Genomic DNA, 14112 nt, shown 5'->3' on the forward strand with positions numbered 1-14112 from the left:
GTACATCAAAAACCACTTAAGGGCTGTAAAAAGATACTGAAGAGAATGTTACATTTAGAGCAGAAAATTCTGTTATTGAATTTACCATAGTGATCATCGTTTGTAAATCTATGAAATCAGTCCAATTTATGAACAGACGAAGCTAGAGAAATCAGCATGCCTCGTTTGCATGCGTACACACTGTCATCATGGATTAGCTTTGGTTGCATTTTCTCCCCTAGCAAACAGGATGGGTATTTTATGTCACCTTGAAAGCAGGATTTAATAAAAAGCATGATGCAGGGGCGCCTGGGTGGCACAGCGGTTAAGCGTCTGCCTTTGGCTCAGGGCGTGATCCCGGCGTTATGGGATCGAGCCCCACATCGGGCTCCTCCGCTGGGAGCCTGCTTCTTCCTCTCCCACTCCCCCTGCTTGTGTTCCCTCTGTCGCTGGCTGTCTCTATCTCTGTCGAATAAATAAATAAAATCTTTAAAAAAAAGAAAAAAAAAAGCATGACGCAGCGTATTCAACCTCTTTCAAGTGTCCAGATCCTTATGGCCCAAAAAGTTGTACATCTCCCCTTCTGCATATCCCTGTTTTATTAAAAGAACATGTGTTTCTCTCTCGTGTACCCAGTAAGCATCTAAGTGGGCCCTGTGCTGAGCGCTGTGTAAACAAGATAAAGTGAGTGCCTGGTTCTAGGAGCGTCGGCATCAACAGATAGAATTGAAACGACAGACTCAGTTAGATTTTCCCCTTTGTTCTCAGGAAAGCACAAAGACACGTCCTCCCCAGAAAAGAACATGACCATTCATTCCTCTGCGTCCATACTAAAAGCCTCAGAAGTAGCTACCTCATCCTGGTGCCAAAATGGTAGCTGGCTCTCAGGCAAACCCGGGGAGGAGAAAGGGAAGGTTCCAAGAGCAGTAGTGACCCACCTGGCCCCCCAGACCCTCATATTTGCCCTCCAGCAAAACCAAAGGGAGACTGTTTTGTGTTGTGTATTGTATTGATGCTGTGTGTTTTAAAGATTTCATTTATTTATGAAAGAGAGAGAGAGCATGAGTTGGGGGGGAGGAGCAGAGGGAGAAGCAGACTCCCCACTGAGCAGGGAGCCCGATGCGGGGCTCCATCCCAGGACCCTGAGATTATGACCTGAACTGAAGGCAGACACTTAACTGACTGAGCCACCCAGGTGCCCCTTGATGCTGTGTTTTAAGATAATACTCTCTGCACACCTCACCTTCTACTAATACCTAATTTCTCTAGATTCCTAGTATGCCTGTGTGTGTGTGTGTGTGTGTGTGTGTGTGTGTGTGTGTGTGTGTGTTCCATCTCAGCCCAGTGTTCCCCTGGCAAGTTCTGGTCCCCCTGCGCCAGCTCAGCATCACACCATCTAGTGGCAGGATTCATCGGGCCCCATTCCGTCCCTCTCCAGAGATAGAGATAATATTCTGATGATAATGACAGAGACGGTTGCGTGGGTAGCCACGGGGCCAGGCACTTTCCATACCCTGTCGGCTGACTGCACAGCAACTGTGTAAGGAAGTTACTGTCTCTTTTTTGCAGATGGGAAAATTGACATGCAGGGAAGTTAAGTAACTTACCCAAGACTGAACCCTGGTACCTGGTGGCAAAAGCCAGTGTTCAAAACCATGTGCCTGATTCCTTAGCTCATGGGGTTTTTTCCTGCTCCCCCACTGCCTGTCAGGGCACTTTGTTGCCGTCCATATTAGTGTAAGTACTATAATAAACGTCTGTTGGCTTGAACAGAAACATTGAATGCGATCGTGTGCCCTGGAGATATCTGAAGTGGCTGTGGACCAGGCCCAGGAACTGCAGCTAGCCGTGTTGGCTGTGAGCCAGGCTCTGCGCTAGGCCCCTCCTATACATGATTTAATTCTCAAATACGAAATGGGCACCATTTTATCCCCAGCTGCAGGAGACATAGCTGGTAGATGGAAGAGCCAGAATTCAAGCCAATGGTGTCCCAGGCCACATCTCACGTGCGGAATCACTGCAGCCGAGAGAGCTTCCCTGACTTTGTTTTTCAGAAAGAAAACGAACCCTCTTTTTACTGGTGAGGCTAGTGATCTGCTTCTGTGCCGGTCAAGTTGCCTGTTGCCCCTGGATGTGATGGCACATTCTTTCTTCCTGTCGTGCTCACATGAGAAGCTCGCGGTAGGGATTACACATCTGTAGAGCCCAGGCCCCGTGGCTAAGTCCGCAAGGGTAAGAGTCTATTGTGACCTGTTAGTATAAAGATGGTATTTTATTATAATCATTAATTGAATAAATTGATGTTCTACTGGATTGGATGAAATTAAGATGGTATTATACGGGGCCCCTGTGTGTGTGCGCACGCACGCACGTGTGTGTGTGTGTGTGTGTACGCACGTGTGTGTGCACATGTGAGAGAGCGAGCGAGAGCTGGAAGATACGCATTGGCCAAGAAGTCAGGACCTGAAAATACTACTGGAAGTCCACATATCTGAGTAACAATATTACTTTCCGACAGAGAACTATTTACTAGAAAGATTCTCAGTAGGAACCGAATTGCTTTTATTAGTTTATTTATGGTGTGCACTTCCCTTTTCACCTCTATTTCAAAAGAGGGTATTTGTGCTTTTTCAGAATGTGTGAAAGCCCTCCATGTACAGAGGCCTGGAAGATGTTTTCTGTCAGTTCCTTGGTTCAGCGGCTGTCAGGGAGTTCCAGTGAAGACAGAGGGGAAAAGAAAAGCTTCCATCCTGTTCATCTTCCTTGGCCTGCATCTCCTCACCTATCCCCCTCCGGCTTAGAGCAGGGTCCCCGCATGGGGCGGCGTCTATAGGCACACTTAGGAAGGTCCTCTGATACTGGTTCCCCGTCATTCCCCTTCTCACTGCTTTACTATTCTACCCTCAATTTCAAACTAAATGGAAATGCAGATGGGCACATGAGCATCTCGGTTTCCCAAAATACACATTTTTCATGAGAGCTTCCCTCTTGAAGTGTGTGGACAGAGCCAGCATATTATCTCCCCATTATCACTCTGTTTTAATGTCTAACTGACAGATGCCTGTCAGTAAAACAAGGCAATAATGGGCAGAAAATGTCTCTGCTCTTAGCAAAAAAAAAAAGAAAGACCCCGGATTCCTGTCAGGCTCAGAGACGCTCACCAGCCATTGTTAAAGAAGACTTATAAATGCCTCTTTGGGGAATACTCATGAATGGCCTAAATGTTTTCACCCTTATTAGTGAGAAGAAGAAGAGGGAGCTGTTTCTCGTACATGCGCAGATTTCTGCCCCCTGCAGAAGCTTGCTCAGCGTGTTCATGGGTCATTACCGAAACCCTGGGGTCGGGTGTGGCCGTGCCAGATGGCACCTGCAGGCTTCACTGGGTGAGAATGCCTTCCTGATGAGTCACAGCCAAGGTCCAACTGATACAGCCTCAGTGACCTCAGGCAGTCAGTCTGATGCGCCGTGCTTCCGCCAGTCTCCCTCCACGCGCTCAGGTCCCTTCAGACATATCTAGTCAATAACATGACGGTGGAAGTCTACAGGGGCAAGTGACACCCAGTGATCTGTGCCGCAATGAGCGGAAGAGGGGATATTTTAGATTTGTTCTCCTCTTCCTAAGAAACTAGTCAATGCAGAAGCCCTCTGTGTAGGAGGGGCGTTCAGCCTCAGGAAAGACTCTATCAACCATAAAGACAAAGTCAGACACCAAAGCAGGGAGGGAAACAGTGCCTGGCCTTCTTACCGAGAGTGCTGGATGGCAGGGACCGTGCCCTTGACTTATTTTGTGTCCACTTAAATCACAAGTCCAGTCCTCCATACCAGCAGGGTGGGTTATGGGGTGACAGTCTGATTTCTCTTTTAATTTCAGTAAAAACAGGTGGACCCTTAAGAAAAATCTAAGCAATAACAAAACAACTCAGTTACTATAGCTTGTAACTAAGGCACCAATTCCTTACTCTGAAAATTGGCAATCAAAGGAAAAATTAAGCAGTGATCATGCCTTTTCTGTGCACGTTGGATTTCAGCATAACCAGCTTGCTCTGGTTGATGAGGGAAAGTTCTTCATTACAGGAGAATTCCTGCTACTAAAGTTGGAAGGGAAATTCAACTTGGAACAGCTTGATTTTGTAGCCCCACCCCCAAGCGAAATAATTCCTTCAAGCAACTGCCATCAAGGGATGCAATCGTTAGACCGTTAGAATACTGATGGAGAAGGTCACACTGAAGGAATCATCTGCCATCACTTGAACCCACTAAAAGGGGGACAGGTACCCATCACATTCAGTGCCCCCCGATGTGATGCAGTGAGAAGTACACAGTGTCACCTATGAACTACTGTTGTCTAAGAGATGAACTTGAGCTTAATTGACCCCATCTATAAGCTCACAGAAAACACAGGGGATAGAGGAACAAATTAAATGATACCACAAGAAAGCAAATTCAGAATGTGGCTTTCTTCAGCAAGACCAGAGGCATGGGGAAGAAAAGAAGGTGGCAAGTAGGAGGTACTTAAAAAGACATCTAAATATAATATCTTGTTTGGATCATTTAAATAAACCAACCATAACAGATTTGGGGGGGGGGATCTGAATACAGTTTGGGTATTAGATGACACTAGAGGATCATTAAGTTTGTTAGACAGTGGTTTTGTGGTTATATAAGAAAATGTCCATATTTTTAGAAATTCATACTGAAGTACGTAAGGGGTAAAATAACAATTTCTGGGATTTACTTAAAAATCTTAATAGGAGGGGCTCCTTGGTGGCTCAGTTGGTTAAGAGTCCAACTCTTGATTTCGGCTCAGGTCATGATCTCAGGGTCCTGGGATGAAGCCCACTCGGGCTCCACGATCAACGGGGAGTCTGCTTAAGGATTTCTCTCTCTCCCTCTGCCTCTCCCCACCCACCCCCTGCTCACACGCTTGGGCACTCTCTCTCTCAAATAAATAAATAAATCTTTTTTAAAATCTTAATAGGAAGGGGGCACCTGGGTGGCTCAGTCAGTTAAGCATCTGCATTCGGCTCAGGTCATGATCTCAGGGTCCTGGGATTAGGCCCTGCATCAGGCTCCATGCTCAGCAGAGAGTCTGCTTCTCCCTCTTCCTCTGCCCCCTCCCCCGGCTCATGCTTGTTCTCTCTCTCACTTGATAAATAAAAATCTTTAAAAAATACATTAATAGGAAAGAAGGAAGAAATGGAGGGAGAGAAGGAGGAAGACACAAGCGTGAAAAAATCTTAATTGTCAGACTGGCACACTGGAGTATACGTCCGTTTACTTAATATTCTATTTGTTTGGAACTTTTTATGGTAAAAATACTAAGGAAAAGAATAACAGATCTCTCTCAGAGGTGGTAGCAGGGATCCAGTGGGGCTGTGACTAGAAAAAGGTCATTATCTGATGATCGAAAATGTTAGTTTTTTTTTCTTATTTTTTAAAGATATTCTTTCCTAAAAGAAAACCTCATTTTGTTAGATTTTGGGGGGTAATCACTAGAAACCAATTCCATTGCCTTACGTCAAGCAACTGGAGGAGATTTGGGTAAGAAAGAGTCTCTGGTGTGAAAGTGAATGCTGATCTTAGCTGGAATCACTTGCTTTCCTCAGCATCCGCAGTGGCGGGTCTCCAGGGACTTATCTGGCTACATGTGTTTTTCACATTTATTAGTGAAATTGGAGATTCGAGAATAAAACACAGTCCTCAGGAACATTGTTAATTTGTGACACACTAGAGCTTTTTTAGCCCATAAAGCAAATGAATGAGCTCCATGGGGGTATAACAGTTATTTTCACCCTGGAAGGCAGTAAAGACCCACTGCACTTATTAAGCACTTAACGAATGAAAATGAGTAGTGCTATGAAAATAGAAAAATATACTCACACTATTGCTATTAATAGTGTAATTTGTTTTTTGGTTTTTTTGTTTGTTTGTTCTGAAGGAAAACCCATCAGATGAAAATGTAAAAGTAAAGGTCGGCCTCTGCATAATATGTGACTGTTTTATCTTAGATAAGAATTTAATTCCGTGTCCGTATGAAGTTGATTTGTTTCTGTCAAACAGGCTGGATCAGGTTAAGGAAACTCATTCTTTCTGGCAGGGCTGGAGATACAAAGAAATGAGCAGACAAGGTATTTGATTCAGGACCTTCTTGCTGAGCTGCTGCAGGGCCCATGGGGACGTTCTGGTGGAAGACGTTCTCCGTGTAAGCTGATGTGCCAGGCTCTTTCTAACAGGCGCTAAAGATGCTAGCCTGCTTGGGAGGCTCGGGGACAGAGCACGCTGGTGATCACACTGAAAAAGTCCGATTCAAGGTGATGCTCTGGGGCACCTGGGTGGCTCAGTCAGTGAAGCATCTGCCTTTGGCTCAAGTCATGATCCCAGGGTCCTGGGATCCAGTCCCGAATCGGGCTCTCTGCTCAGCGGGGAGCCTGCTTCTCCCTCTGCCTACCGCTCCCCCTGCTTGTGCTCTCTTTCTCTCTCTGACAAATAAATATTTTTTAAAAAATTAAATTAAGGTGATGCTCCAACGGGTGGGCACTATGGGAGACGTGGGGACTGACACCAAGATGTGCGGTGAGCTGGGCCACGCAGCCAAAGGAGCAAGAGCAAAAAGGGGGCTCAGATGAGAAAAGCCAACTCCTCCAAGGTTCCTCTGAAGGAGTTCAGTGAATGCTTTGCACTGAGGACGGTAGGAAGTAAGGAAGGAAGAGGCCTCATTCCCCACCAGTTTCATGATGCAAAGAACCCAGGATATACACTGGGAAGAGATTACGTGATAAAGTGATCTCAGGTAACTCAGCCCTGGGCCTTGTGTTGCTTTTTTCTTGCGCTTATTTGGATCTTGACTTAAAAGACTGGACCCATTTATTTTAGGGAAGCACTAGAAGAGAACCTATGGTTTATCTCTGCATGTATGAGGATGCATGTGAGGGCATGCGTGTAGTGGAAAGGCAGGGAACAGAGTTTTTGAGGGCCGAGAAGAGTAATTCCAGGGGCTGTTCTCGTGCTCTTTCACTGTATTTACACAAGACTGTCCAAGCATATGTCAGCGTTTCTGCCTCCATGAGACGTTTGCTAGGGCAGATGGGTGGGTAGCGAGGAGGACTACAGAGGGGATGGGCCAGGCGAGGGGATCCAGAGGTAGAATCTGGAAGGAGCCTCTTGTCCCCACCTTGGCCCCCAGCTGTTGTAAGATGACCCAGCTGCCCTACAGTCTTAAGCACTACCTGTTACCAAGTGCCGTCCACATGCCAGGCACACACCTACCCCAGGTCCTCAGCGTCAGGGAGGAAAATGAGGCTCGGCACCAAGGAGCTGTCTTTCATTGCTAAGCGTTGGGTGGCAGCTAAAAGCCAGGGCTCTGCCCCTCTCCCCACACCGCCCCCACTAAAGGCACCCCAGAGTGCTCCTGACCCCAAAGCCAAACATGTACAAAAGCAACACAAAGACGCTCAGAGACCCTGAACCTCACTAGACCACATGTAAAAGCACCATGGGATTTGGGGGGCTTCTAATAATACGAGGCATATGATAGGGAGTCCATCTGTAATGCCAAAGACAGGGCTGAAAAGCGAAATCCAAGGAGCTTTCATCCTTACTCTGCACTTGGCCTAATTCCCTGTCAAGCTGAGTGACTTCGGTTATCCTCGTGCCAAAACCGAGGGCAATGCAGCCGAGTCTCTTGGGACCTCGAGGTTCCTGGAGGTGCTTCAGGGAGGCCTGGGCCCCCAGCACCTGGCAGAATGCAGACCCTGGACACCGTCCTGGGAAAGGGTAAGACTGCAGCCTTGCCGTGGTCTTGGTGACATGAGGAAAGCCCCAAGGAGCCCCGGCTTAAAATCAGCCAACAGCTGGCTGTATTCTAGGATGTGGGAGGCTACGGTTAGGAATTTAGCAAACCTGTATGCCCGGTACTGGGCTATATGCACAGAAGAGGGTGAGTGAGGTACAACTGGGAATGAACCCCCACATCAACTTCCTTAATGGTGGGTGTTCACTTGGACGCTGGCACAAAATAGGTCTGAGCGTAGCAACAGATTGGGAGATGCCGATTCTTAGAGTGTATTCTGCCCTCATTATAGCTGAACTGTCCATCCCCTGTATTATCAGAGATCCTGGTCAGCAATGCTGTACCCTCCACACTTTTCCTTGTGCTAGACAGGGGGCTGTTTGGTACTGGGCACGCTGAACATCACTTTAAGAATGCACTGTAATTTTTCAGCTCCAGGTGATGTCCCGTGAACGTCTTAGTCTGTTTTGCCTGCTCCCCTCTGTTGTTTTTAAACTTGTCATTTCCACTTTTCTGATGTGTCCCGATTGCTCCCCAGTCCCCAGAACTCTTCAGTGAGCTTTGCTCCCCTCCACGCCCCCGCTCAGCAGGGCTGTGTGTGCGGGAGCCCGTTGTTATTTATAAGTGTAATTCAGCTGTCGCTGTCTTTGAATGCACAGGGTGGTTGTGGGATTTTTTAATTGCCATTTTCATCTATATAATTAAAATTAAATGAAAAAATGGATAGCCTCCAAAATCCGAATTAATTTTATGAGTACTTCTTGAGGGGAAAAAATATGTATAAACACGATAATTGTTACTTGATTTGCCTTCAGCAGAACTAGAGGATTTTACCTGCCTGAAGAGAAAATTAGTAATTTTAAATGAAAAAAAAAAAGATTAGTCTGATACTTCTGGTGCTTCTTGTGGCTGAGAATCAAAAATAATAACGCGGATGGGAAATGATAAATAACTCTGGCTCTCACTTTCAAAAAGTACACTGTGTGATTGGAACTCTGCAGATCCAGTGTGCCTTATGCTAGTCTGGATTTTTCCCCCTTGGTTCATCACTGGTGTTTACACATTCCTCAAGAAAATGTCTTTACCCCCCAAATCAAAACCTCCTTCATGCTCAGAAACAAGCATTCCGCCTGCTTCCTCGGCTCTGCAAGTGTGACAGTGCACACATAAGTGGAGAATAATGAGAAAACAAAAAGGCAAGTTGTATTTTTGGTTTTGTTTTTTTTTTTTTTTAATCCATCGGGCCCACCAGGGCTGCGGTCTGCAGCCTCATGAAGCGCCTGACGGACATGTTTATAAAGACCTGGATGGTCACTTTATTTGGAATGACAGACTCTCCACTCCACATAATGCGGTCAGTGAAGCATCCAGAAAAGAAACGTGTAATTTGGTAGCGTGGGTCTGTAAGCACAGCCCTGCCGAGACTATTTAAGTTTAATGAAGCAGCTCCTTTCCCGCTACACACTCCTAGTGAATAGCCTCCTTGGCGTGTTTTTGAAAACTTAAATGTTGCTGGTAATCATGTCCCAGCAATCTCCTTGGAGAGCCTTTGTGCCCTGTTCTCAGAAGAAATATGCCACTTTTACATGTTAATGGTTTTGAAATTAGTCATTTGCTCCATTTTCATTGGAAAAGGAAGGTCAGTGTGTGATTTCCCACCTGCTTCATTTTCTGTGCACATTCAGGAAACTCCAGGTCAGTTCATCAGGCATGCAGGGCACTGTCTGCTTATAACATGCCTCGAAAGCCAGGGAAATGTTCTATCAAAGAGCATTCCTATTCTCAGAGACTGTTCTTAGAATTCAGAGGCTAAAAGTCTCCCTCAGAGGGGAAAGTTCCTGGACAGGCCATTATTGCTTTTTTTTCCCCCTCGTTTCAACCACCGACGTGGACTGCCCATTCATGGGTCTCACTGAGGAGGCCTTGCTCCCTGCGTATGCAGCCCCTCTAAGAAGGCTAAGGGACATTTTAGAGATGCTTCCTGAAGCAGATTTGCTCATGTAAAACTGAGGTCAGGCTTCTGAATCCTGGACCAGTGTTAATGATGTGCAACTCTGTGGGAGGGGAACGACATCTAGCCATTCCCCCAAATTTAGGGCAGTGTCCCCTAAGTAAGCAAGGGCACGATGGCTGGTGGAAAGGTGCCGTGTCCTTGTGGCTCTGCAGCCCCTAAGAGGGTCTGCGGAACATTTCTCGGGAAATGTAAAACTAGACTTGAAATGGCTGGACTCTGCGCCATCAGAAACCTTAAAGGAATATCCAGTAATTTCTTTAAAAAAAAAAAAAATTTCTTGGAGTGGATGAAAGAATGAATAAATTTGCTTCTTGGATTTGCTTTGTTGACCAACTTTGATTGTGGGGGTGACAGAGGACCCTTCTAGAACTACTGAGACCTGAGGAGCCTACTTCTTAAAAATCTCTGGAATTATGAGGGTCGAATTTGGAGGTCCATACTTGCCGCACACTGCCCCCCCCCCCCAGGCTTGGGGCCTGCTCAGTGCCGCTAACACACATACCCTTAAACTCTGATTTTTACCTTTAATCCCTATGGTCATTTGTACCCCGCCCAACAGAGATACAAGCTTAACAGATTCCTCCCCGAAACAGCCTTGTTGTCCTAATTCTAAGAGATTAAAGTTGACTGTCACTGAAAGTACAGTTCTGATGGAAACAGGCCTGAAAAGGCACTTGGGCGTGGCTTGCATTTTATTTTCCAGTATATTTATCATGTGCTAGATAAGCTGAGATCACAGTGGCAGCTGTAACATATAGACCCAGGGATCTCCAGCCTAATAGCAGGTTCTCACCATGTCCCTTCACTAAACATTTTCACAGACAAGTGAAACCCTGTATTTAGGGATCTGAACAGACAGGGCTGGGGAGCACGAGGAGAAGGAGACGTACAGGGAAGAAGGTGCCTGCGTGCTACCTGCCAATGGGACGGAGTGGTTCAAGGTCAGAGCTCAAGCATGATCCAGAAGTACAGCGTGGCAGCAGCTCACCAGCCATGGGCGAGACGGTTTTTGAAGACAGAAGCGAGGTGCAGCTCAGCCTACAGAAAGAGCGGGAAGGAAGGTTAATGGGACAGTAATTCTCTGCCTGTGGCTCTGTCCAGTTCCCAAAGCATGTTCACATGTATTATTTGAGGCCTCACCAACAACCCAACAGACCAAGTGGCTCGGGAAGTATTAATACCTTCATTCCTAATATGCGAGAAATCTCAGCCACGGCTGAGACGCTGAGTGACTGACCCCGGTGAGTGCTGAGCCAAGGTGCCGGCTTGGGGGGCCTGCCTCTGAGAACTGAGCTTTCTCCCCTAACTCTGCGATCCTCAGGGAGGTTTCAGTGGCTACTGGGGCCAGGGGAGGTGAAAAGAGCCCCCCTCCTTCCCCTCCCCACATCCTCTGGACGCATCCTCATGGTGCCAGCGATGTTCCCATGGAAATCACTGACCCAAGGCAGACTGTTCAGAAACACGGCAACGATTAGCTGCAGGCTGGTTGAGTCCTTGCTTTGGTAAAACCTGTACTCTGTCCTTTAAAGGGGTCACAGTGTAACAGACAGGGCTTTTGTATCTTAACAATGGTCTCATCAGGCTTTCTTTCATGGAGCCACTCCCTCCTCTTTTGCTGTCTCCCTATCCTCCAACTAGCGCCACCCTTTTCACTGTGTGCAGCTGGATTTGGCCAGTGCCAAATCCTGTTTTATTCGCAGCCTGAGAAAGCAATTAGACGAGGAGTCAAGCCTGGCCAACAAAGGACCTGTCCTACCGGTGCAATCTGATGTGCAAGTTTACAGAGACACGCCACCCCCCACCGGCATGGTGTTTTTGTCCTGAGAAATCCCCAAGAGCCGAATTCTTGGGTGAACTAGGAAGATACTCTCCCACAAGAGCAGCAGTGTTGATAAGAAAGCAGTGGAATGGTGCTTGAAATTTTGCAGGAAGATCAGTGGAAGCCCAGTTAGGCTGCAAACCGACAGCTCAGCTCTTTCTAGCATCCACAGCAACAGCCTGCTGTTTTCCCAGGTGGCTCTGAAGGAGACAGGGAAATGCAGCGGGCCATTTGTCGCTGCCCCAGGTGCAACACATGCATGCCAATTGGCGCACGCGTCCTGCAGAGGCCCACTGCTGCCCCAGGCCCAGTCCAGGCCTCCTTCTGACTGAGAATGGGGAGAGCGCGCTCCCATCTCTCCTCCTCCACCTGAGGATTGATGAGACCCACTCTTGTGGGGTCGGAACCAACTCAGCCCTTCCCACCACAGCCTCAAGGGCCGATGCTCTAGTTACCCTTCCCACCCCATTTGCAATTCAAGACATGGTCTCTTAGAAGCATGGGAACCCATCACGGGCGTGCCAGTCTTGGTATCTCAGGGTGCATGGCGGTCAGTGAATACGCCGGTATGTTCTTCAGTGAGTGTTAGACTGGAGTGTCCCATCAGGCAGGTCCCAAGTGGGGTTCAGGGCTCTGAAGAGATGGCCCAAGAGGAGGAGGCAAGGTAGAGGAGCCTTCTGTTGCTTCGAGCCCTACTCTGTGCCCGGCACCCACTGTGAAGGGAATAAACTGATCAGGTGGCCAGTGCTATCCCTTTTGCCTTTGAGGAGAGAAATGAAATGAAGTATATCACCCAGAAGTGAAATTACAGATATAAAATAAGTTTAATGGGGACTCTACTTCTAGAATTGTCTTAAGGGCATTTTATTGCAGATTTAGGTCATGCATTTAGAACTGCTTCCTTTGATGAGAACTTAATCTGGGTTATAAGCGACTGAACTTGAGGACATCGTGTGCCTGAGTGATGGCCCTTCACTAGGGTAGTCTAACTCCTGATAGCCCTGGTCTCCTTTTCTCCCTCTATGCATCCCTCCTCCGCCTCCGTCCCGTTCCATCGAGCACCGGGAGGAGCATTTGGTCCTGTGAGTTGAAGTTATGCAAAACCCGAAAATAGACTCTCAGAGTGCATCCAGACATAATGATTCCATGCGGCAAGAAGGTCACTGTGTCTGCTTTTCCTGCCAGCACACCCCTGGCTCTTAATCTATGGCTGCCTTGTGAAGCAAGAGAGCGGTGCCAGGAAGTTACACTTGGTGACTGGGAGGCATTATGAGAATTTAAAATCATGTCAATGGGGTTTTATAAGAGCAGGCCAGGGGAGGGGTATCAGACACAGTTTTAGAAGCTGGACTTTGAACATCCTTTTGTTCTGTGGCCTGAGAGCTACCACAACTCAGTTATTAAAAAAAAAAAAAATTGGCATCTGTGACAAATCAACTCCACCCTGTCAACTATGCCAAAAATTAGAAAGACATCCATCCCGAAAGTTTACTTTGGTTATCCGAGTGGTGGGATTATGAGTGAGTTGTGTTGTTTTCCTTGTACTTTCCTGTACTTTCTCTAACATACATTTCTGGCTTTGGCAATGTAAAAAAAAAAAGAAAGAAAGAAAGAAAGGCAACAAATCTTATTTGAAAAGCAAAACTAAACTAGCTAATTATCCAATAGCATCCTTGAATGCTTCCTGCCTGGTGGTTGAGAAGCCCACCACAATCGTGACAATGACGCAGCAGAGGCAATTCTGCCTCTGTCCCCACGTCAGGCCTCAGACCAGGGCTGGTGTCCATAACCCCTGCCCCATAGCCAGGTTCCAAAGGTGTCCCGGCAGAGAGCAGACCACAAACGCGGAGAGGCTTTGTGGCAGCCAAGGACAGGAACGGGAACATGCTAGAGCGAGGCCAGCCAGACACCACAGCAGCAAGGAGGGGATTCCCTTCCCATCCAACTGTCTCCAATGGTTAGGCCTCCCGGACATGTGCATGCTGGGAGGGAGGGCGTCAGTTCAAGTTCATCTGCAAACACTGTGTTCTCATCCTAAGAATGTCCAGTTGATGCACATTGTTCTGGAAGTCGGGAAGATCCTGTTTTCCAGACCCACAGAGGTCAAGTACTATATAATACCTAGGAGAAAGAGCTAGAAGACAATCCTTTGAGGAATTCCAAAAATCCTCCTGGGGTTTGGGGTGGATTTACTTCAATTTGGGGCCTTAGCATCCAGTCTGCTTACTGATGTGAATTCAGTCCATCAACCAGTCCTGCGTCTCTCTACAGAGTCCAGGCCGAGTTGGGCTCCGTGGAGCTTGACGTAAGCAGGCTGGGCAGAAACAGCTGTATGTCTAAAAGTGCGATGCAACTCCTTCGAGTTTCTGTTAAGACCTCTATCTTTCTTGCATCACAAGCAGACTTATTACTGGAAGCAGTGGGTCCACACACCAGTGGGTCCGAAGGCTTTGAATCTGAGGTCCAGTTCAAGCCCACACCACCCCGATCAGGGACAGAATTCCTTGCAGG

General features: G+C 47.3%; 1 protein-coding gene across 1 annotated transcript in view; it reads left to right on the top strand.

The window, feature by feature from the left end:
- MARCHF3 (membrane associated ring-CH-type finger 3) overlaps nt 1-14112 on the top strand; it is a 135416-nt gene that overhangs the window by 85505 nt on the left and 35799 nt on the right. The gene's annotated exons all lie outside the window — the stretch shown is intronic.

Source organism: Ursus americanus, chromosome 5 (genome assembly GCF_024610735.1).
Source record: "Ursus americanus isolate L20-20 chromosome 5, mUrsAme1.1.p, whole genome shotgun sequence".
NCBI classification, from domain to species: domain Eukaryota; kingdom Metazoa; phylum Chordata; class Mammalia; order Carnivora; family Ursidae; genus Ursus; species Ursus americanus.